The sequence below is a fragment of the Pseudophryne corroboree genome, chromosome 9, assembly GCF_028390025.1.
Source record: "Pseudophryne corroboree isolate aPseCor3 chromosome 9, aPseCor3.hap2, whole genome shotgun sequence".
Lineage (NCBI taxonomy): Eukaryota > Metazoa > Chordata > Amphibia > Anura > Myobatrachidae > Pseudophryne > Pseudophryne corroboree.
Window position 1 is genome coordinate 63,313,475 of NC_086452.1, and position 23,790 is coordinate 63,337,264.

General features: G+C 36.2%; 1 protein-coding gene and 16 non-coding genes across 18 annotated transcripts in view; all 17 read right to left on the reverse strand.

The window, feature by feature from the left end:
- The window catches only part of LOC134957493 (armadillo-like helical domain containing protein 1), a 468,225-nt gene that overhangs the window by 195,168 nt on the left and 249,267 nt on the right, over positions 1–23,790 (reverse strand). The gene's annotated exons all lie outside the window — the stretch shown is intronic.
- LOC134959386 (U5 spliceosomal RNA) lies at positions 960–1,074 on the reverse strand. The gene has a single exon (XR_010187429.1). It is a non-coding gene; the product is annotated as a U5 spliceosomal RNA (small nuclear RNA).
- On the reverse strand, positions 2,463–2,577 carry LOC134959330 (U5 spliceosomal RNA). Its single transcript, XR_010187378.1, has one exon. It is a non-coding gene; the product is annotated as a U5 spliceosomal RNA (small nuclear RNA).
- LOC134959331 (U5 spliceosomal RNA) lies at positions 3,960–4,074 on the reverse strand. The gene has a single exon (XR_010187379.1). It is a non-coding gene; the product is annotated as a U5 spliceosomal RNA (small nuclear RNA).
- LOC134959332 (U5 spliceosomal RNA) lies at positions 5,464–5,578 on the reverse strand. Its single transcript, XR_010187380.1, has one exon. It is a non-coding gene; the product is annotated as a U5 spliceosomal RNA (small nuclear RNA).
- LOC134959387 (U5 spliceosomal RNA) lies at positions 6,961–7,075 on the reverse strand. Its single transcript, XR_010187430.1, has one exon. It is a non-coding gene; the product is annotated as a U5 spliceosomal RNA (small nuclear RNA).
- Positions 8,463–8,577, reverse strand: LOC134959428 (U5 spliceosomal RNA). Its single transcript, XR_010187465.1, has one exon. It is a non-coding gene; the product is annotated as a U5 spliceosomal RNA (small nuclear RNA).
- LOC134959388 (U5 spliceosomal RNA) lies at positions 9,959–10,073 on the reverse strand. Its single transcript, XR_010187431.1, has one exon. It is a non-coding gene; the product is annotated as a U5 spliceosomal RNA (small nuclear RNA).
- On the reverse strand, positions 11,461–11,575 carry LOC134959363 (U5 spliceosomal RNA). Its single transcript, XR_010187409.1, has one exon. It is a non-coding gene; the product is annotated as a U5 spliceosomal RNA (small nuclear RNA).
- LOC134959389 (U5 spliceosomal RNA) lies at positions 12,964–13,078 on the reverse strand. The gene has a single exon (XR_010187432.1). It is a non-coding gene; the product is annotated as a U5 spliceosomal RNA (small nuclear RNA).
- LOC134959368 (U5 spliceosomal RNA) lies at positions 14,468–14,581 on the reverse strand. Its single transcript, XR_010187415.1, has one exon. It is a non-coding gene; the product is annotated as a U5 spliceosomal RNA (small nuclear RNA).
- On the reverse strand, positions 15,964–16,078 carry LOC134959390 (U5 spliceosomal RNA). Its single transcript, XR_010187433.1, has one exon. It is a non-coding gene; the product is annotated as a U5 spliceosomal RNA (small nuclear RNA).
- Positions 17,466–17,580, reverse strand: LOC134959364 (U5 spliceosomal RNA). The gene has a single exon (XR_010187410.1). It is a non-coding gene; the product is annotated as a U5 spliceosomal RNA (small nuclear RNA).
- LOC134959446 (U5 spliceosomal RNA) lies at positions 18,969–19,083 on the reverse strand. The gene has a single exon (XR_010187482.1). It is a non-coding gene; the product is annotated as a U5 spliceosomal RNA (small nuclear RNA).
- On the reverse strand, positions 20,473–20,586 carry LOC134959369 (U5 spliceosomal RNA). The gene has a single exon (XR_010187416.1). It is a non-coding gene; the product is annotated as a U5 spliceosomal RNA (small nuclear RNA).
- On the reverse strand, positions 21,976–22,090 carry LOC134959391 (U5 spliceosomal RNA). Its single transcript, XR_010187434.1, has one exon. It is a non-coding gene; the product is annotated as a U5 spliceosomal RNA (small nuclear RNA).
- On the reverse strand, positions 23,481–23,594 carry LOC134959372 (U5 spliceosomal RNA). The gene has a single exon (XR_010187417.1). It is a non-coding gene; the product is annotated as a U5 spliceosomal RNA (small nuclear RNA).

Consider the following 23,790-nt stretch of genomic DNA (forward strand, 5'->3'; position numbering starts at 1 on the left):
AGTAGATCGCGTTTATATGTCATCCTTAGGGTCAGTTGTGTGGTGAGGGACAAGATTTGCTTCTGTTTGGCCACATAGTTTATGACTGGTAGCCACCAGCACTGGTTTTGCCTATTATATTGACCATGAATAATTTTAATTGGTCCTGAACCACCAACCCAGGGCACCCCTGCAAGTGTCCCGAGGCACCCCAGGGAGCCACGGCACACAGTTTAGGAACCTCTGGCCTACAGACATCACGATGTTGTACAGTGCTGGAAAAACATCCCAGCAATAGAGTATACAGGAGACTCATCTATGATAGAACAATCATTGTATTCCACAGTTTTTTCCAATAATAAACAAAAAAAATCAACATTTAATATCAAATTCTAAAAGACTCATGAAAAATTAACAATTTCGGAATTTCACTAGTAAATAAGCTCTGTGTTGGTCAGCCAGGCAGGAAACAAAAAAACAAAAAGCCTTTTACTGTAAACAGAAAACAAACAGCAAAAAACTGTAAACAGTAAACTAACTACTTCTGATCATGGTCAAATTTTCCTACAAACAGGATAAGAAAAACAAAAACTAATTTGTTCAACTTCCTTCAGATACCATTAATACCGACACAGCAACAGAGTATTCAAGAAAATAGCTGACCATTTTCAAAAATGAAACTCATGAGTGCTCCTTTCCCCATCTTGCCCTGCCTCACTGACTCAGTGTTGCTCAGCTGCAGTGCACTGTCTGCAAGTCAGCCTGAGTATATTGTGTCATTTCATAGCATTGATTGATGATGTCCTATCCCTGCTCTATATTTATAAGTAACCAGTTTACTTTACGCCTGTAAAAATATAAACATCAGTTTCAGAAGCAATGATTTGTGACCATGGTTTCAAATCATGGTTTCTACAAATTGATACTTCCGATGTTCAAACCCTACTATAATATTATATTCTTTTATTAACCAGTAAACAAGCCCAGCGTGAGCCAGGCATCAAAAAATTACATGAAACTCATGGTTGTTCCTCTCCACGGAAATCTTTAGTAAAAGGCGAAAGATTTATTCGTTCTGAAGAGAAACCAGAGTATACTAGAGAAGTGCCACGATTATTTCCCCAGATTCAAACAGACCTCAGTTTACCAAGTGAGAGGACAAAACATATGTATATTTAACAATTTTCACATATAACCAATACAATTCTAATATATTTACAACATCTAAGTTTAAAAAGGACATTTAATTTGCAAAATGCTATAAAAAAACAAAAACCTTGCAAAGTATCAAATGCATCATGGGGATGTATGCAAATGAAACTACCAAACAAAGAAAGATTTACATTTTGAATGGTCGAATAGTAATTTAAACCCAGTTCTTCAACTTACTAGAGTGCCTACAGCAGTGGTTTCCAAACTTTTTTGAATCACGGCGCCCAAGAATATCAGAATTTTTTCACGGCACCCCTAGGCCAAAAATTTCTTATTGAGAAATTTAGAAAGAAATATTACATTAAGTAGATCGCGTTTATATGTCATCCTTAGGGTCAGTTGTGTGGTGAGGGACAAGATTTGCTTCTGTTTGGCCACATAGTTTATGACTGGTTGCCACCAGCACTGGTTTTGCCTATTATATTGACCATGAATAATTTTAATTGGTCCTGAACCACCAACCCAGGGCACCCCTGCAAGTGTCCCGAGGCACCCCAGGGAGCCACGGCACACAGTTTAGGAACCTCTGGCCTACAGACATCACGATGTTGTACAGTGCTGGAAAAACATCCCAGCAATAGAGTATACAGGAGACTCATCTATGATAGAACAATCATTGTATTCCACAGTTTTTTCCAATAATAAACAAAAAAAAATCAACATTTAATATCAAATTCTAAAAGACTCATGAAAAATTAACAATTTCGGAATTTCACTAGTAAATAAGCTCTGTGTTGGTCAGCCAGGCAGGAAACAAAAAACAAAAAAACAAAAAGCCTTTTACTGTAAACAGAAAACAAACAGCAAAAAAATGTAAACAGTAAACTAACTACTTCTGATCATGGTCAAATTTTCCTACAAACAGGATAAGAAAAACAAAAACTAATTTGTTCAACTTCCTTCAGATACCATTAATACCGACACAGCAACAGAGTATTCAAGAAAATAGCTGACCATTTTCAAAAATGAAACTCATGAGTGCTCCTTTCCCCATCTTGCCCTGCCTCACTGACTCAGTGTTGCTCAGCTGCAGGGCACTGTCTGCAAGTCAGCCTGAGTATATTGTGTCATTTCATAGCATCGATTGATGATGTCCTATCCCTGCTCTATATTTATAAGTAACCAGTTTACTTTACGCCTGTAAAAATATAAACATCAGTTTCAGAAGCAATGATTTGTGACCATGGTTTCAAATCATGGTTTCTACAAATTGATACTTCCGATGTTCAAACCCTACTATAATATTATATTCTTTTATTAACCAGTAAACAAGCCCAGCGTGAGCCAGGCATCAAAAAATTATATGAAACTCATGGTTGTTCCTCTCCACGGAAATCTTTAGTAAAAGGCGAAAGATTTATTCGTTCTGAAGAGAAACCAGAGTATACTAGAGAAGTGCCACGATTATTTCCCCAGATTCAAACAGACCTCAGTTTACCAAGTGAGAGGACAAAACATATGTATATTTAACAATTTTCACATATAAGCAATACAATTCTAATATATTTACAACATCAAAGTTTAAAAAGGACATTTAATTTGCAAAATGCTATAAAAAAAAACAACAACCTTGCAAAGTATCAAATGCATCATGGGGAAGTATGCAAATGAAACTACCAAACAAAGAAAGATTTACATTTTGAATGGTCGAATAGTAATTTAAACCCAGTTCTTCAACTTACTAGAGTGCCTACAGCAGTGGTTTCCAAACTTTTTTGAATCACGGCGCCCAAGAATATCAGAATTTTTTCACGGCACCCCTAGGCCAAAAATTTCTTATTGAGAAATTTAGAAAGAAATATTACATTAAGTAGATCGCGTTTATATGTCATCCTTAGGGTCAGTTGTGTGGTGAGGGACAAGATTTGCTTCTGTTTGGCCACATAGTTTATGACTGGTAGCCACCAGCACTGGTTTTGCCTATTATATTGACCATGAATAATTTTAATTGGTCCTGAACCACCAACCCAGGGCACCCCTGCAAGTGTCCCGAGGCACCCCAGGGAGCCAAGGCACACAGTTTAGGAACCTCTGGCCTACAGACATCACGATGTTGTACAGTGCTGGAAAAACATCCCAGCAATAGAGTATACAGGAGACTCATCTATGATAGAATAATCATTGTATTCCACAGTTTTTCCCAATAATAAACAAAAAAAATCAACATTTAATATCAAATTCTAAAAGACTCATGAAAAATTAACAATTTCGGAATTTCACTAGTAAATAAGCTCTGCGTTGGTCAGCCAGGCAGGAAACAAAAAAACAAAAAGCCTTTTACTGTAAACAGAAAACAAACAGCAAAAAACTGTAACCAGTAAACTAACTACTTCTGATCATGGTCAAATTTTCCTACAAACAGGATAAGAAAAACAAAAACTAATTTGTTCAACTTCCTTCAGATACCATTAATACCGACACAGCAACAGAGTATTCAAGAAAATAGCTGACCATTTTCAAAAATGAAACTCATGAGTGCTCCTTTCCCCATCTTGCCCTGCCTCACTGACTCAGTGTTGCTCAGCTGCAGTGCACTGTCTGCAAGTCAGCCTGAGTATATTGTGTCATTTCATAGCATCGATTGATGATGTCCTATCCCTGCTCTATATTTATAAGTAACCAGTTTACTTTACGCCTGTAAAAATATAAACATCAGTTTCAGAAGCAATGATTTGTGACCATGGTTTCAAATCATGGTTTCTACAAATTGATACTTCCGATGTTCAAACCCTACTATAATATTATATTCTTTTATTAACCAGTAAACAAGCCCAGCGTGAGCCAGGCATCAAAAAATTATATGAAACTCATGGTTGTTCCTCTCCACGGAAATCTTTAGTAAAAGGCGAAAGATTTATTCGTTCTGAAGAGAAACCAGAGTATACTAGAGAAGTGCCACGATTATTTCCCCAGATTCAAACAGACCTCAGTTTACCAAGTGAGAGGACAAAACATATGTATATTTAACAATTTTCACATATAAGCAATACAATTCTAATATATTTACAACATCAAAGTTTAAAAAGGACATTTAATTTGCAAAATGCTATAAAAAAAACAACAACCTTGCAAAGTATCAAATGCATCATGGGGAAGTATGCAAATGAAACTACCAAACAAAGAAAGATTTACATTTTGAATGGTCGAATAGTCATTTAAACCCAGTTCTTCAACTTACTAGAGTGCCTACAGCAGTGGTTTCCAAACTTTTTTGAATCACGGCGCCCAAGAATATCAGAATTTTTTCACGGCACCCCTAGGCCAAAAATTTCTTATTGAGAAATTTAGAAAGAAATATTACATTAAGTAGATCGCGTTTATATGTCATCCTTAGGGTCAGTTGTGTGGTGAGGGACAAGATTTGCTTCTGTTTGGCCACATAGTTTATGACTGGTTGCCACCAGCACTGGTTTTGCCTATTATATTGACCATGAATAATTTTAATTGGTCCTGAACCACCAACCCAGGGCACCCCTGCAAGTGTCCCGAGGCACCCCAGGGAGCCACGGCACACAGTTTAGGAACCTCTGGCCTACAGACATCACGATGTTGTACAGTGCTGGAAAAACATCCCAGCAATAGAGTATACAGGAGACTCATCTATGATAGAACAATCATTGTATTCCACAGTTTTTTCCAATAATAAACAAAAAAAAATCAACATTTAATATCAAATTCTAAAAGACTCATGAAAAATTAACAATTTCGGAATTTCACTAGTAAATAAGCTCTGTGTTGGTCAGCCAGGCAGGAAACAAAAAACAAAAAAACAAAAAGCCTTTTACTGTAAACAGAAAACAAACAGCAAAAAAATGTAAACAGTAAACTAACTACTTCTGATCATGGTCAAATTTTCCTACAAACAGGATAAGAAAAACAAAAACTAATTTGTTCAACTTCCTTCAGATACCATTAATACCGACACAGCAACAGAGTATTCAAGAAAATAGCTGACCATTTTCAAAAATGAAACTCATGAGTGCTCCTTTCCCCATCTTGCCCTGCCTCACTGACTCAGTGTTGCTCAGCTGCAGTGCACTGTCTGCAAGTCAGCCTGAGTATATTGTGTCATTTCATAGCATCGATTGATGATGTCCTATCCCTGCTCTATATTTATAAGTAACCAGTTTACTTTACGCCTGTAAAAATATAAACATCAGTTTCAGAAGCAATGATTTGTGACCATGGTTTCAAATCATGGTTTCTACAAATTGATACTTCCGATGTTCAAACCCTACTATAATATTATATTCTTTTATTAACCAGTAAACAAGCCCAGCGTGAGCCAGGCATCAAAAAATTATATGAAACTCATGGTTGTTCCTCTCCACGGAAATCTTTAGTAAAAGGCGAAAGATTTATTCGTTCTGAAGAGAAACCAGAGTATACTAGAGAAGTGCCACGATTATTTCCCCAGATTCAAACAGACCTCAGTTTACCAAGTGAGAGGACAAAACATATGTATATTTAACAATTTTCACATATAAGCAATACAATTCTAATATATTTACAACATCAAAGTTTAAAAAGGACATTTAATTTGCAAAATGCTATAAAAAAAAACAACAACCTTGCAAAGTATCAAATGCATCATGGGGAAGTATGCAAATGAAACTACCAAACAAAGAAAGATTTACATTTTGAATGGTCGAATAGTAATTTAAACCCAGTTCTTCAACTTACTAGAGTGCCTACAGCAGTGGTTTCCAAACTTTTTTGAATCACGGCGCCCAAGAATATCAGAATTTTTTCACGGCACCCCTAGGCCAAAAATTTCTTATTGAGAAATTTAGAAAGAAATATTACATTAAGTAGATCGCGTTTATATGTCATCCTTAGGGTCAGTTGTGTGGTGAGGGACAAGATTTGCTTCTGTTTGGCCACATAGTTTATGACTGGTAGCCACCAGCACTGGTTTTGCCTATTATATTGACCATGAATAATTTTAATTGGTCCTGAACCACCAACCCAGGGCACCCCTGCAAGTGTCCCGAGGCACCCCAGGGAGCCAAGGCACACAGTTTAGGAACCTCTGGCCTACAGACATCACGATGTTGTACAGTGCTGGAAAAACATCCCAGCAATAGAGTATACAGGAGACTCATCTATGATAGAATAATCATTGTATTCCACAGTTTTTCCCAATAATAAACAAAAAAAATCAACATTTAATATCAAATTCTAAAAGACTCATGAAAAATTAACAATTTCGGAATTTCACTAGTAAATAAGCTCTGCGTTGGTCAGCCAGGCAGGAAACAAAAAAACAAAAAGCCTTTTACTGTAAACAGAAAACAAACAGCAAAAAACTGTAAACAGTAAACTAACTACTTCTGATCATGGTCAAATTTTCCTACAAACAGGATAAGAAAAACAAAAACTAATTTGTTCAACTTCCTTCAGATACCATTAATACCGACACAGCAAGAGAGTATTCAAGAAAATAGCTGACCATTTTCAAAAATGAAACTCATGAGTGCTCCTTTCCCCATCTTGCCCTGCCTCACTGACTCAGTGTTGCTCAGCTGCAGTGCACTGTCTGCAAGTCAGCCTGAGTATATTGTGTCATTTCATAGCATCGATTGATGATGTCCTATCCCTGCTCTATATTTATAAGTAACCAGTTTACTTTACGCCTGTAAAAATATAAACATCAGTTTCAGAAGCAATGATTTGTGACCATGGTTTCAAATCATGGTTTCTACAAATTGATACTTCCGATGTTCAAACCCTACTATAATATTATATTCTTTTATTAACCAGTAAACAAGCCCAGCGTGAGCCAGGCATCAAAAAATTACATGAAACTCATGGTTGTTCCTCTCCACGGAAATCTTTAGTAAAAGGCGAAAGATTTATTCGTTCTGAAGAGAAACCAGAGTATACTAGAGAAGTGCCACGATTATTTCCCCAGATTCAAACAGACCTCAGTTTACCAAGTGAGAGGACAAAACATATGTATATTTAACAATTTTCACATATAACCAATACAATTCTAATATATTTACAACATCTAAGTTTAAAAAGGACATTTAATTTGCAAAATGCTATAAAAAAACAACAACCTTGCAAAGTATCAAATGCATCATGGGGAAGTATGCAAATGAAACTACCAAACAAAGAAAGATTTACATTTTGAATGGTCGAATAGTAATTTAAACCCAGTTCTTCAACTTACTAGAGTGCCTACAGCAGTGGTTTCCAAACTTTTTTGAATCACGGCGCCCAAGAATATCAGCATTTTTTCACGGCACCCCTAGGCCAAAAATTTCTTATTGAGAAATTTAGAAAGAAATATTACATTAAGTAGATCGCGTTTATATGTCATCCTTAGGGTCAGTTGTGTGGTGAGGGACAAGATTTGCTTCTGTTTGGCCACATAGTTAATGACTGGTAGCCACCAGCACTGGTTTTGCCTATTATATTGACCATGAATAATTTTAATTGGTCCTGAACCACCAACCCAGGGCACCCCTGCAAGTGTCCCGAGGCACCCCAGGGAGCCACGGCACACAGTTTAGGAACCTCTGGCCTACAGACATCACGATGTTGTACAGTGCTGGAAAAACATCCCAGCAATAGAGTATACAGGAGACTCATCTATGATAGAACAATCATTGTATTCCACAGTTTTTTCCAATAATAAACAAAAAAAATCAACATTTAATATCAAATTCTAAAAGACTCATGAAAAATTAACAATTTCGGAATTTCACTAGTAAATAAGCTCTGCGTTGGTCAGCCAGGCAGGAAACAAAAAACAAAAAAACAAAAAGCCTTTTACTGTAAACAGAAAACAAACAGCAAAAAACTGTAACCAGTAAACTAACTACTTCTGATCATGGTCAAATTTTCCTACAAACAGGATAAGAAAAACAAAAACTAATTTGTTCAACTTCCTTCAGATACCATTAATACCGACACAGCAACAGAGTATTCAAGAAAATAGCTGACCATTTTCAAAAATGAAACTCATGAGTGCTCCTTTCCCCATCTTGCCCTGCCTCACTGACTCAGTGTTGCTCAGCTGCAGTGCACTGTCTGCAAGTCAGCCTGAGTATATTGTGTCATTTCATAGCATCGATTGATGATGTCCTATCCCTGCTCTATATTTATAAGTAACCAGTTTACTTTACGCCTGTAAAAATATAAACATCAGTTTCAGAAGCAATGATTTGTGACCATGGTTTCAAATCATGGTTTCTACAAATTGATACTTCCGATGTTCAAACCCTACTATAATATTATATTCTTTTATTAACCAGTAAACAAGCCCAGCGTGAGCCAGGCATCAAAAAATTATATGAAACTCATGGTTGCTCCTCTCCACGGAAATCTTTAGTAAAAGGCGAAAGATTTATTCGTTCTGAAGAGAAACCAGAGTATACTAGAGAAGTGCCACGATTATTTCCCCAGATTCAAACAGACCTCAGTTTACCAAGTGAGAGGACAAAACATATGTATATTTAACAATTTTCACATATAAGCAATACAATTCTAATATATTTACAACATCAAAGTTTAAAAAGGACATTTAATTTGCAAAATGCTATAAAAAAAACAACAACCTTGCAAAGTATCAAATGCATCATGGGGAAGTATGCAAATGAAACTACCAAACAAAGAAAGATTTACATTTTGAATGGTCGAATAGTAATTTAAACCCAGTTCTTCAACTTACTAGAGTGCCTACAGCAGTGGTTTCCAAACTTTTTTGAATCACGGCGCCCAAGAATATCAGAATTTTTTCACGGCACCCCTAGGCCAAAAATTTCTTATTGAGAAATTTAGAAAGAAATATTACATTAAGTAGATCGCGTTTATATGTCATCCTTAGGGTCAGTTGTGTGGTGAGGGACAAGATTTGCTTCTGTTTGGCCACATAGTTTATGACTGGTAGCCACCAGCACTGGTTTTGCCTATTATATTGACCATGAATAATTTTAATTGGTCCTGAACCACCAACCCAGGGCACCCCTGCAAGTGTCCCGAGGCACCCCAGGGAGCCAAGGCACACAGTTTAGGAACCTCTGGCCTACAGACATCACGATGTTGTACAGTGCTGGAAAAACATCCCAGCAATAGAGTATACAGGAGACTCATCTATGATAGAATAATCATTGTATTCCACAGTTTTTCCCAATAATAAACAAAAAAAATCAACATTTAATATCAAATTCTAAAAGACTCATGAAAAATTAACAATTTCGGAATTTCACTAGTAAATAAGCTCTGCGTTGGTCAGCCAGGCAGGAAACAAAAAAACAAAAAGCCTTTTACTGTAAACAGAAAACAAACAGCAAAAAACTGTAAACAGTAAACTAACTACTTCTGATCATGGTCAAATTTTCCTACAAACAGGATAAGAAAAACAAAAACTAATTTGTTCAACTTCCTTCAGATACCATTAATACCGACACAGCAACAGAGTATTCAAGAAAATAGCTGACCATTTTCAAAAATGAAACTCATGAGTGCTCCTTTCCCCATCTTGCCCTGCCTCACTGACTCAGTGTTGCTCAGCTGCAGTGCACTGTCTGCAAGTCAGCCTGAGTATATTGTGTCATTTCATAGCATCGATTGATGATGTCCTATCCCTGCTCTATATTTATAAGTAACCAGTTTACTTTACGCCTGTAAAAATATAAACATCAGTTTCAGAAGCAATGATTTGTGACCATGGTTTCAATTCATGGTTTCTATAAATTGATACTTCCGATGTTCAAACCCTACTATAATATTATATTCTTTTATTAACCAGTAAACAAGCCCAGCGTGAGCCAGGCATCAAAAAATTACATGAAACTCATGGTTGTTCCTCTCCACGGAAATCTTTAGTAAAAGGCGAAAGATTTATTCGTTCTGAAGAGAAACCAGAGTATACTAGAGAAGTGCCACGATTATTTCCCCAGATTCAAACAGACCTCAGTTTACCAAGTGAGAGGACAAAACATATGTATATTTAACAATTTTCACATATAACCAATACAATTCTAATATATTTACAACATCTAAGTTTAAAAAGGACATTTAATTTGCAAAATGCTATAAAAAAACAACAACCTTGCAAAGTATCAAATGCATCATGGGGAAGTATGCAAATGAAACTACCAAACAAAGAAAGATTTACATTTTGAATGGTCGAATAGTAATTTAAACCCAGTTCTTCAACTTATTAGAGTGTCTACAGCAGTGGTTTCCAAACTTTTTTGAATCACGGCGCCCAAGAATATCAGAATTTTTTCACGGCACCCCTAGGCCAAAAATTTCTTATTGAGAAATTTAGAAAGAAATATTACATTAAGTAGATCGCGTTTATATGTCATCCTTAGGGTCAGTTGTGTGGTGAGGGACAAGATTTGCTTCTGTTTGGCCACATAGTTTATGACTGGTAGCCACTAGCACTGGTTTTGCCTATTATATTGACCATGAATAATTTTAATTGGTCCTGAACCACCAACCCAGGGCACCCCTGCAAGTGTCCCGAGGCACCCCAGGGAGCCACGGCACACAGTTTAGGAACCTCTGGCCTACAGACATCACGATGTTGTACAGTGCTGGAAAAACATCCCAGCAATAGAGTATACAGGAGACTCATCTATGATAGAACAATCATTGTATTCCACAGTTTTTTCCAATAATAAACAAAAAAAATCAACATTTAATATCAAATTCTAAAAGACTCATGAAAAATTAACAATTTCGGAATTTCACTAGTAAATAAGCTCTGCGTTGGTCAGCCAGGCAGGAAACAAAAAACAAAAAAACAAAAAGCCTTTTACTGTAAACAGAAAACAAACAGCAAAAAACTGTAAACAGTAAACTAACTACTTCTGATCATGGTCAAATTTTCCTACAAACAGGATAAGAAAAACAAAAACTAATTTGTTCAACTTCCTTCAGATACCATTAATACCGACACAGCAAGAGAGTATTCAAGAAAATAGCTGACCATTTTCAAAAATGAAACTCATGAGTGCTCCTTTCCCCATCTTGCCCTGCCTCACTGACTCAGTGTTGCTCAGCTGCAGTGCACTGTCTGCAAGTCAGCCTGAGTATATTGTGTCATTTCATAGCATCGATTGATGATGTCCTATCCCTGCTCTATATTTATAAGTAACCAGTTTACTTTACGCCTGTAAAAATATAAACATCAGTTTCAGAAGCAATGATTTGTGACCATGGTTTCAATTCATGGTTTCTACAAATTGATACTTCCGATGTTCAAACCCTACTATAATATTATATTCTTTTATTAACCAGTAAACAAGCCCAGCGTGAGCCAGGCATCAAAAAATTATATGAAACTCATGGTTGTTCCTCTCCACGGAAATCTTTAGTAAAAGGCAAAAGATTTATTCGTTCTGAAGAGAAACCAGAGTATACTAGAGAAGTGCCACGATTATTTCCCCAGATTCAAACAGACCTCAGTTTACCAAGTGAGAGGACAAAACATATGTATATTTAACAATTTTCACATATAACCAATACAATTCTAATATATTTACAACATCTAAGTTTAAAAAGGACATTTAATTTGCAAAATGCTATAAAAAAAACAACAACCTTGCAAAGTATCAAATGCATCATGGGGAAGTATGCAAATGAAACTACCAAACAAAGAAAGATTTACATTTTGAATGGTCGAATAGTAATTTAAACCCAGTTCTTCAACTTACTAGAGTGCCTACAGCAGTGGTTTCCAAACTTTTTTGAATCACGGCGCCCAAGAATATCAGAATTTTTTCACGGCACCCCTAGGCCAAAAATTTCTTATTGAGAAATTTAGAAAGAAATATTACATTAAGTAGATCGCGTTTATATGTCATCCTTAGGGTCAGTTGTGTGGTGAGGGACAAGATTTGCTTCTGTTTGGCCACATAGTTTATGACTGGTAGCCACCAGCACTGGTTTTGCCTATTATATTGACCATGAATAATTTTAATTGGTCCTGAACCACCAACCCAGGGCACCCCTGCAAGTGTCCCGAGGCACCCCAGGGAGCCACGGCACACAGTTTAGGAACCTCTGGCCTACAGACATCACGATGTTGTACAGTGCTGGAAAAACATCCCAGCAATAGAGTATACAGGAGACTCATCTATGATAGAACAATCATTGTATTCCACAGTTTTTTCCAATAATAAACAAAAAAAATCAACATTTAATATCAAATTCTAAAAGACTCATGAAAAATTAACAATTTCGGAATTTCACTAGTAAATAAGCTCTGTGTTGGTCAGCCAGGCAGGAAACAAAAAACAAAAAAACAAAAAGCCTTTTACTGTAAACAGAAAACAAACAGCAAAAAACTGTAAACAGTAAACTAACTACTTCTGATCATGGTCAAATTTTCCTACAAACAGGATAAGAAAAACAAAAACTAATTTGTTCAACTTCCTTCAGATACCATTAATACCGACACAGCAACAGAGTATTCAAGAAAATAGCTGACCATTTTCAAAAATGAAACTCATGAGTGCTCCTTTCCCCATCTTGCCCTGCCTCACTGACTCAGTGTTGCTCAGCTGCAGTGCACTGTCTGCAAGTCAGCCTGAGTATATTGTGTCATTTCATAGCATTGATTGATGATGTCCTATCCCTGCTCTATATTTATAAGTAACCAGTTTACTTTACGCCTGTAAAAATATAAACATCAGTTTCAGAAGCAATGATTTGTGACCATGGTTTCAAATCATGGTTTCTACAAATTGATACTTCCGATGTTCAAACCCTACTATAATATTATATTCTTTTATTAACCAGTAAACAAGCCCAGCGTGAGCCAGGCATCAAAAAATTACATGAAACTCATGGTTGTTCCTCTCCACGGAAATCTTTAGTAAAAGGCGAAAGATTTATTCGTTCTGAAGAGAAACCAGAGTATACTAGAGAAGTGCCACGATTATTTCCCCAGATTCAAACAGACCTCAGTTTACCAAGTGAGAGGACAAAACATATGTATATTTAACAATTTTCACATATAACCAATACAATTCTAATATATTTACAACATCTAAGTTTAAAAAGGACATTTAATTTGCAAAATGCTATAAAAAAACAAAAACCTTGCAAAGTATCAAATGCATCATGGGGATGTATGCAAATGAAACTACCAAACAAAGAAAGATTTACATTTTGAATGGTCGAATAGTAATTTAAACCCAGTTCTTCAACTTACTAGAGTGCCTACAGCAGTGGTTTCCAAACTTTTTTGAATCACGGCGCCCAAGAATATCAGAATTTTTTCACGGCACCCCTAGGCCAAAAATTTCTTATTGAGAAATTTAGAAAGAAATATTACATTAAGTAGATCGCGTTTATATGTCATCCTTAGGGTCAGTTGTGTGGTGAGGGACAAGATTTGCTTCTGTTTGGCCACATAGTTTATGACTGGTTGCCACCAGCACTGGTTTTGCCTATTATATTGACCATGAATAATTTTAATTGGTCCTGAACCACCAACCCAGGGCACCCCTGCAAGTGTCCCGAGGCACCCCAGGGAGCCACGGCACACAGTTTAGGAACCTCTGGCCTACAGACATCACGATGTTGTACAGTGCTGGAAAAACATCCCAGCAATAGAGTATACAGGAGACTCATCTATGATAGAACAATCATTGTATTCCACAGTTTTTTCCAATAATAAACAAAAAAAAATCAACATTTAATATCAAATTCTAAAAGACTCATGAAAAATTAACAATTTCGGAATTTCACTAGTAAATAAGCTCTGTGTTGGTCAGCCAGGCAGGAAACAAAAAACAAAAAAACAAAAAGCCTTTTACTGTAAACAGAAAACAAACAGCAAAAAAATGTAAACAGTAAACTAACTACTTCTGATCATGGTCAAATTTTCCTACAAACAGGATAAGAAAAACAAAAACTAATTTGTTCAACTTCCTTCAGATACCATTAATACCGACACAGCAACAGAGTATTCAAGAAAATAGCTGACCATTTTCAAAAATGAAACTCATGAGTGCTCCTTTCCCCATCTTGCCCTGCCTCACTGACTCAGTGTTGCTCAGCTGCAGTGCACTGTCTGCAAGTCAGCCTGAGTATATTGTGTCATTTCATAGCATCGATTGATGATGTCCTATCCCTGCTCTATATTTATAAGTAACCAGTTTACTTTACGCCTGTAAAAATATAAACATCAGTTTCAGAAGCAATGATTTGTGACCATGGTTTCAAATCATGGTTTCTACAAATTGATACTTCCGATGTTCAAACCCTACTATAATATTATATTCTTTTATTAACCAGTAAACAATCCCAGCGTGAGCCAGGCATCAAAAAATTATATGAAACTCATGGTTGTTCCTCTCCACGGAAATCTTTAGTAAAAGGCGAAAGATTTATTCGTTCTGAAGAGAAACCAGAGTATACTAGAGAAGTGCCACGATTATTTCCCCAGATTCAAACAGACCTCAGTTTACCAAGTGAGAGGACAAAACATATGTATATTTAACAATTTTCACATATAAGCAATACAATTCTAATATATTTACAACATCAAAGTTTAAAAAGGACATTTAATTTGCAAAATGCTATAAAAAAAAACAACAACCTTGCAAAGTATCAAATGCATCATGGGGAAGTATGCAAATGAAACTACCAAACAAAGAAAGATTTACATTTTGAATGGTCGAATAGTAATTTAAACCCAGTTCTTCAACTTACTAGAGTGCCTACAGCAGTGGTTTCCAAACTTTTTTGAATCACGGCGCCCAAGAATATCAGAATTTTTTCACGGCACCCCTAGGCCAAAAATTTCTTATTGAGAAATTTAGAAAGAAATATTACATTAAGTAGATCGCGTTTATATGTCATCCTTAGGGTCAGTTGTGTGGTGAGGGACAAGATTTGCTTCTGTTTGGCCACATAGTTTATGACTGGTAGCCACCAGCACTGGTTTTGCCTATTATATTGACCATGAATAATTTTAATTGGTCCTGAACCACCAACCCAGGGCACCCCTGCAAGTGTCCCGAGGCACCCCAGGGAGCCAAGGCACACAGTTTAGGAACCTCTGGCCTACAGACATCACGATGTTGTACAGTGCTGGAAAAACATCCCAGCAATAGAGTATACAGGAGACTCATCTATGATAGAATAATCATTGTATTCCACAGTTTTTCCCAATAATAAACAAAAAAAATCAACATTTAATATCAAATTCTAAAAGACTCATGAAAAATTAACAATTTCGGAATTTCACTAGTAAATAAGCTCTGCGTTGGTCAGCCAGGCAGGAAACAAAAAAACAAAAAGCCTTTTACTGTAAACAGAAAACAAACAGCAAAAAACTGTAAACAGTAAACTAACTACTTCTGATCATGGTCAAATTTTCCTACAAACAGGATAAGAAAAACAAAAACTAATTTGTTCAACTTCCTTCAGATACCATTAATACCGACACAGCAACAGAGTATTCAAGAAAATAGCTGACCATTTTCAAAAATGAAACTCATGAGTGCTCCTTTCCCCATCTTGCCCTGCCTCACTGACTCAGTGTTGCTCAGCTGCAGTGCACTGTCTGCAAGTCAGCCTGAGTATATTGTGTCATTTCATAGCATCGATTGATGATGTCCTATCCCTGCTCTATATTTATAAGTAACCAGTTTACTTTACGCCTGTAAAAATATAAACATCAGTTTCAGAAGCAATGATTTGTGACCATGGTTTCAATTCATGGTTTCTATAAATTGATACTTCCGATGTTCAAACCCTACTATAATATTATATTCTTTTATTAACCAGTAAACAAGCCCAGCGTGAGCCAGGCATCAAAAAATTACATGAAACTCATGGTTGTTCCTCTCCACGGAAATCTTTAGTAAAAGGCGAAAGATTTATTCGTTCTGAAGAGAAACCAGAGTATACTAGAGAAGTGCCACGATTATTTCCCCAGATTCAAACAGACCTCAGTTTACCAAGTGAGAGGACAAAACATATGTATATTTAACAATTTTCACATATAACCAATACAATTCTAATATATTTACAACATCTAAGTTTAAAAAGGACATTTAATTTGCAAAATGCTATAAAAAAACAACAACCTTGCAAAGTATCAAATGCATCATGGGGAAGTATGCAAATGAAACTACCAAACAAAGAAAGATTTACATTTTGAATGGTCGAATAGTAATTTAAACCCAGTTCTTCAACTTACTAGAGTGTCTACAGCAGTGGTTTCCAAACTTTTTTGAATCACGGCGCCCAAGAATATCAGAATTTTTTCACGGCACCCCTAGGCCAAAAATTTCTTATTGAGAAATTTAGAAAGAAATATTACATTAAGTAGATCGCGTTTATATGTCATCCTTAGGGTCAGTTGTGTGGTGAGGGACAAGATTTGCTTCTGTTTGGCCACATAGTTTATGACTGGTAGCCACTAGCACTGGTTTTGCCTATTATATTGACCATGAATAATTTTAATTGGTCCTGAACCACCAACCCAGGGCACCCCTGCAAGTGTCCCGAGGCACCCCAGGGAGCCACGGCACACAGTTTAGGAACCTCTGGCCTACAGACATCACGATGTTGTACAGTGCTGGAAAAACATCCCAGCAATAGAGTATACAGGAGACTCATCTATGATAGAACAATCATTGTATTCCACAGTTTTTTCCAATAATAAACAAAAAAAATCAACATTTAATATCAAATTCTAAAAGACTCATGAAAAATTAACAATTTCGGAATTTCACTAGTAAATAAGCTCTGCGTTGGTCAGCCAGGCAGGAAACAAAAAACAAAAAAACAAAAAGCCTTTTACTGTAAACAGAAAACAAACAGCAAAAAACTGTAAACAGTAAACTAACTACTTCTGATCATGGTCAAATTTTCCTACAAACAGGATAAGAAAAACAAAAACTAATTTGTTCAACTTCCTTCAGATACCATTAATACCGACACAGCAAGAGAGTATTCAAGAAAATAGCTGACCATTTTCAAAAATGAAACTCATGAGTGCTCCTTTCCCCATCTTGCCCTGCCTCACTGACTCAGTGTTGCTCAGCTGCAGTGCACTGTCTGCAAGTCAGCCTGAGTATATTGTGTCATTTCATAGCATCGATTGATGATGTCCTATCCCTGCTCTATATTTATAAGTAACCAGTTTACTTTACGCCTGTAAAAATATAAACATCAGTTTCAGAAGCAATGATTTGTGACCATGGTTTCAATTCATGGTTTCTACAAATTGATACTTCCGATGTTCAAACCCTACTATAATATTATATTCTTTTATTAACCAGTAAACAAGCCCAGCGTGAGCCAGGCATCAAAAAATTATATGAAACTCATGGTTGTTCCTCTCCACGGAAATCTTTAGTAAAAGGCAAAAGATTTATTCGTTCTGAAGAGAAACCAGAGTATACTAGAGAAGTGCCACGATTATTTCCCCAGATTCAAACAGACCTCAGTTTACCAAGTGAGAGGACAAAACATATGTATATTTAACAATTTTCACATATAACCAATACAATTCTAATATATTTACAACATCTAAGTTTAAAAAGGACATTTAATTTGCAAAATGCTATAAAAAAAACAACAACCTTGCAAAGTATCAAATGCATCATGGGGAAGTATGCAAATGAAACTACCAAACAAAGAAAGATTTACATTTTGAATGGTCGAATAGTAATTTAAACCCAGTTCTTCAACTTACTAGAGTGCCTACAGCAGTGGTTTCCAAACTTTTTTGAATCACGGCGCCCAAGAATATCAGAATTTTTTCACGGCACCCCTAGGCCAAAAATTTCTTATTGAGAAATTTAGAAAGAAATATTACATTAAGTAGATCGCGTTTATATGTCATCCTTAGGGTCAGTTGTGTGGTGAGGGACAAGATTTGCTTCTGTTTGGCCACATAGTTTATGACTGGTAGCCACCAGCACTGGTTTTGCCTATTATATTGACCATGAATAATTTTAATTGGTCCTGAACCACCAACCCAGGGCACCCCTGCAAGTGTCCCGAGGCACCCCAGGGAGCCACGGCACACAGTTTAGGAACCTCTGGCCTACAGACATCACGATGTTGTACAGTGCTGGAAAAACATCCCAGCAATAGAGTATACAGGAGACTCATCTATGATAGAACAATCATTGTATTCCACAGTTTTTTCCAATAATAAACAAAAAAAATCAACATTTAATATCAAATTCTAAAAGACTCATGAAAAATTAACAATTTCGGAATTTCACTAGTAAATAAGCTCTGTGTTGGTCAGCCAGGCAGGAAACAAAAAACAAAAAAACAAAAAGCCTTTTACTGTAAACAGAAAACAAACAGCAAAAAACTGTAAACAGTAAACTAACTACTTCTGATCATGGTCAAATTTTCCTACAAACAGGATAAGAAAAACAAAAACTAATTTGTTCAACTTCCTTCAGATACCATTAATACCGACACAGCAACAGAGTATTCAAGAAAATAGCTGACCATTTTCAAAAATGAAACTCATGAGTGCTCCTTTCCCCATCTTGCCCTGCCTCACTGACTCAGTGTTGCTCAGCTGCAGTGCACTGTCTGCAAGTCAGCCTGAGTATATTGTGTCATTTCATAGCATTGATTGATGATGTCCTATCCCTGCTCTATATTTATAAGTAACCAGTTTACTTTACGCCTGTAAAAATATAAACATCAGTTTCAGAAGCAATGATTTGTGACCATGGTTTCAAATCATGGTTTCTACAAATTGATACTTCCGATGTTCAAACCCTACTATAATATTATATTCTTTTATTAACCAGTAAACAAGCCCAGCGTGAGCCAGGCATCAAAAAATTACATGAAACTCATGGTTGTTCCTCTCCACGGAAATCTTTAGTAAAAGGCGAAAGATTTATTTGTTCTGAAGAGAAACCAGAGTATACTAGAGAAGTGCCACGATTATTTCCCCAGATTCAAACAGACCTCAGTTTACCAAGTGAGAGGACAAAACATATGTATATTTAACAATTTTCACATATAACCAATACAATTCTAATATATTTACAACATCTAAGTTTAAAAAGGACATTTAATTTGCAAAATGCTATAAAAAAACAAAAACCTTGCAAAGTATCAAATGCATCATGGGGATGTATGCAAATGAAACTACCAAACAAAGAAAGATTTACATTTTGAATGGTCGAATAGTAATTTAAACCCAGTTCTTCAACTTACTAGAGTGCCTACAGCAGTGGTTTCCAAACTTTTTTGAATCACGGCGCCCAAGAATATCAGAATTTTTTCACGGCACCCCTAGGCCAAAAATTTCTTATTGAGAAATTTAGAAAGAAATATTACATTAAGTAGATCGCGTTTATATGTCATCCTTAGGGTCAGTTGTGTGGTGAGGGACAAGATTTGCTTCTGTTTGGCCACATAGTTTATGACTGGTTGCCACCAGCACTGGTTTTGCCTATTATATTGACCATGAATAATTTTAATTGGTCCTGAACCACCAACCCAGGGCACCCCTGCAAGTGTCCCGAGGCACCCCAGGGAGCCACGGCACACAGTTTAGGAACCTCTGGCCTACAGACATCACGATGTTGTACAGTGCTGGAAAAACATCCCAGCAATAGAGTATACAGGAGACTCATCTATGATAGAACAATCATTGTATTCCACAGTTTTTTCCAATAATAAACAAAAAAAAATCAACATTTAATATCAAATTCTAAAAGACTCATGAAAAATTAACAATTTCGGAATTTCACTAGTAAATAAGCTCTGTGTTGGTCAGCCAGGCAGGAAACAAAAAACAAAAAAACAAAAAGCCTTTTACTGTAAACAGAAAACAAACAGCAAAAAAATGTAAACAGTAAACTAACTACTTCTGATCATGGTCAAATTTTCCTACAAACAGGATAAGAAAAACAAAAACTAATTTGTTCAACTTCCTTCAGATACCATTAATACCGACACAGCAACAGAGTATTCAAGAAAATAGCTGACCATTTTCAAAAATGAAACTCATGAGTGCTCCTTTCCCCATCTTGCCCTGCCTCACTGACTCAGTGTTGCTCAGCTGCAGTGCACTGTCTGCAAGTCAGCCTGAGTATATTGTGTCATTTCATAGCATCGATTGATGATGTCCTATCCCTGCTCTATATTTATAAGTAACCAGTTTACTTTACGCCTGTAAAAATATAAACATCAGTTTCAGAAGCAATGATTTGTGACCATGGTTTCAAATCATGGTTTCTACAAATTGATACTTCCGATGTTCAAACCCTACTATAATATTATATTCTTTTATTAACCAGTAAACAATCCCAGCGTGAGCCAGGCATCAAAAAATTATATGAAACTCATGGTTGTTCCTCTCCACGGAAATCTTTAGTAAAAGGCGAAAGATTTATTCGTTCTGAAGAGAAACCAGAGTATACTAGAGAAGTGCCACGATTATTTCCCCAGATTCAAACAGACCTCAGTTTACCAAGTGAGAGGACAAAACATATGTATATTTAACAATTTTCACATATAAGCAATACAATTCTAATATATTTACAACATCAAAGTTTAAAAAGGACATTTAATTTGCAAAATGCTATAAAAAAAAACAACAACCTTGCAAAGTATCAAATGCATCATGGGGAAGTATGCAAATGAAACTACCAAACAAAGAAAGATTTACATTTTGAATGGTCGAATAGTAATTTAAACCCAGTTCTTCAACTTACTAGAGTGCCTACAGCAGTGGTTTCCAAACTTTTTTGAATCACGGCGCCCAAGAATATCAGAATTTTTTCACGGCACCCCTAGGCCAAAAATTTCTTATTGAGAAATTTAGAAAGAAATATTACATTAAGTAGATCGCGTTTATATGTCATCCTTAGGGTCAGTTGTGTGGTGAGGGACAAGATTTGCTTCTGTTTGGCCACATAGTTTATGACTGGTAGCCACCAGCACTGGTTTTGCCTATTATATTGACCATGAATAATTTTAATTGGTCCTGAACCACCAACCCAGGGCACCCCTGCAAGTGTCCCGAGGCACCCCAGGGAGCCAAGGCACACAGTTTAGGAACCTCTGGCCTACAGACATCACGATGTTGTACAGTGCTGGAAAAACATCCCAGCAATAGAGTATACAGGAGACTCATCTATGATAGAATAATCATTGTATTCCACAGTTTTTCCCAATAATAAACAAAAAAAATCAACATTTAATATCAAATTCTAAAAGACTCATGAAAAATTAACAATTTCGGAATTTCACTAGTAAATAAGCTCTGCGTTGGTCAGCCAGGCAGGAAACAAAAAACAAAAAAACAAAAAGCCTTTTACTGTAAACAGAAAACAAACAGCAAAAAACTGTAAACAGTAAACTAACTACTTCTGATCATGGTCAAATTTTCCTACAAACAGGATAAGAAAAACAAAAACTAATTTGTTCAACTTCCTTCAGATACCATTAATACCGACACAGCAAGAGAGTATTCAAGAAAATAGCTGACCATTTTCAAAAATGAAACTCATGAGTGCTCCTTTCCCCATCTTGCCCTGCCTCACTGACTCAGTGTTGCTCAGCTGCAGTGCACTGTCTGCAAGTCAGCCTGAGTATATTGTGTCATTTCATAGCATCGATTGATGATGTCCTATCCCTGCTCTATATTTATAAGTAACCAGTTTACTTTACGCCTGTAAAAATATAAACATCAGTTTCAGAAGCAATGATTTGTGACCATGGTTTCAATTCATGGTTTCTACAAATTGATACTTCCGATGTTCAAACCCTACTATAATATTATATTCTTTTATTAACCAGTAAACAAGCCCAGCGTGAGCCAGGCATCAAAAAATTACATGAAACTCATGGTTGTTCCTCTCCACGGAAATCTTTAGTAAAAGGCGAAAGATTTATTCGTTCTGAAGAGAAACCAGAGTATACTAGAGAAGTGCCACGATTATTTCCCCAGATTCAAACAGACCTCAGTTTACCAAGTGAGAGGACAAAACATATGTATATTTAACAATTTTCACATATAACCAATACAATTCTAATATATTTACAACATCTAAGTTTAAAAAGGACATTTAATTTGCAAAATGCTATAAAAAAACAAAAACCTTGCAAAGTATCAAATGCATCATGGGGATGTATGCAAATGAAACTACCAAACAAAGAAAGATTTACATTTTGAATGGTCGAATAGTAATTTAAACCCAGTTCTTCAACTTACTAGAGTGCCTACAGCAGTGGTTTCCAAACTTTTTTGAATCACGGCGCCCAAGAATATCAGAATTTTTTCACGGCACCCCTAGGCCAAAAATTTCTTATTGAGAAATTTAGAAAGAAATATTACATTAAGTAGATCGCGTTTATATGTCATCCTTAGGGTCAGTTGTGTGGTGAGGGACAAGATTTGCTTCTGTTTGGCCACATAGTTTATGACTGGTTGCCACCAGCACTGGTTTTGCCTATTATATTGACCATGAATAATTTTAATTGGTCCTGAACCACCAACCCAGGGCACCCCTGCAAGTGTCCCGAGGCACCCCAGGGAGCCACGGCACACAGTTTAGGAACCTCTGGCCTACAGACATCACGATGTTGTACAGTGCTGGAAAAACATCCCAGCAATAGAGTATACAGGAGACTCATCTATGATAGAACAATCATTGTATTCCACAGTTTTTTCCAATAATAAACAAAAAAAAAATCAACATTTAATATCAAATTCTAAAAGACTCATGAAAAATTAACAATTTCGGAATTTCACTAGTAAATAAGCTCTGTGTTGGTCAGCCAGGCAGGAAACAAAAAACAAAAAAACAAAAAGCCTTTTACTGTAAACAGAAAACAAACAGCAAAAAAATGTAAACAGTAAACTAACTACTTCTGATCATGGTCAAATTTTCCTACAAACAGGATAAGAAAAACAAAAACTAATTTGTTCAACTTCCTTCAGATACCATTAATACCGACACAGCAACAGAGTATTCAAGAAAATAGCTGACCATTTTCAAAAATGAAACTCATGAGTGCTCCTTTCCCCATCTTGCCCTGCCTCACTGACTCAGTGTTGCTCAGCTGCAGTGCACTGTCTGCAAGTCAGCCTGAGTATATTGTGTCATTTCATAGCATCGATTGATGATGTCCTATCCCTGCTCTATATTTATAAGTAACCAGTTTACTTTACGCCTGTAAAAATATAAACATCAGTTTCAGAAGCAATGATTTGTGACCATGGTTTCAAATCATGGTTTCTACAAATTGATACTTCCGATGTTCAAACCCTACTATAATATTATATTCTTTTATTAACCAGTAAACAATCCCAGCGTGAGCCAGGCATCAAAAAATTATATGAAACTCATGGTTGTTCCTCTCCACGGAAATCTTTAGTAAAAGGCGAAAGATTTATTCGTTCTGAAGAGAAACCAGAGTATACTAGAGAAGTGCCACGATTATTTCCCCAGATTCAAACAGACCTCAGTTTACCAAGTGAGAGGACAAAACATATGTATATTTAACAATTTTCACATATAAGCAATACAATTCTAATATATTTACAACATCAAAGTTTAAAAAGGACATTTAATTTGCAAAATGCTATAAAAAAAAACAACAACCTTGCAAAGTATC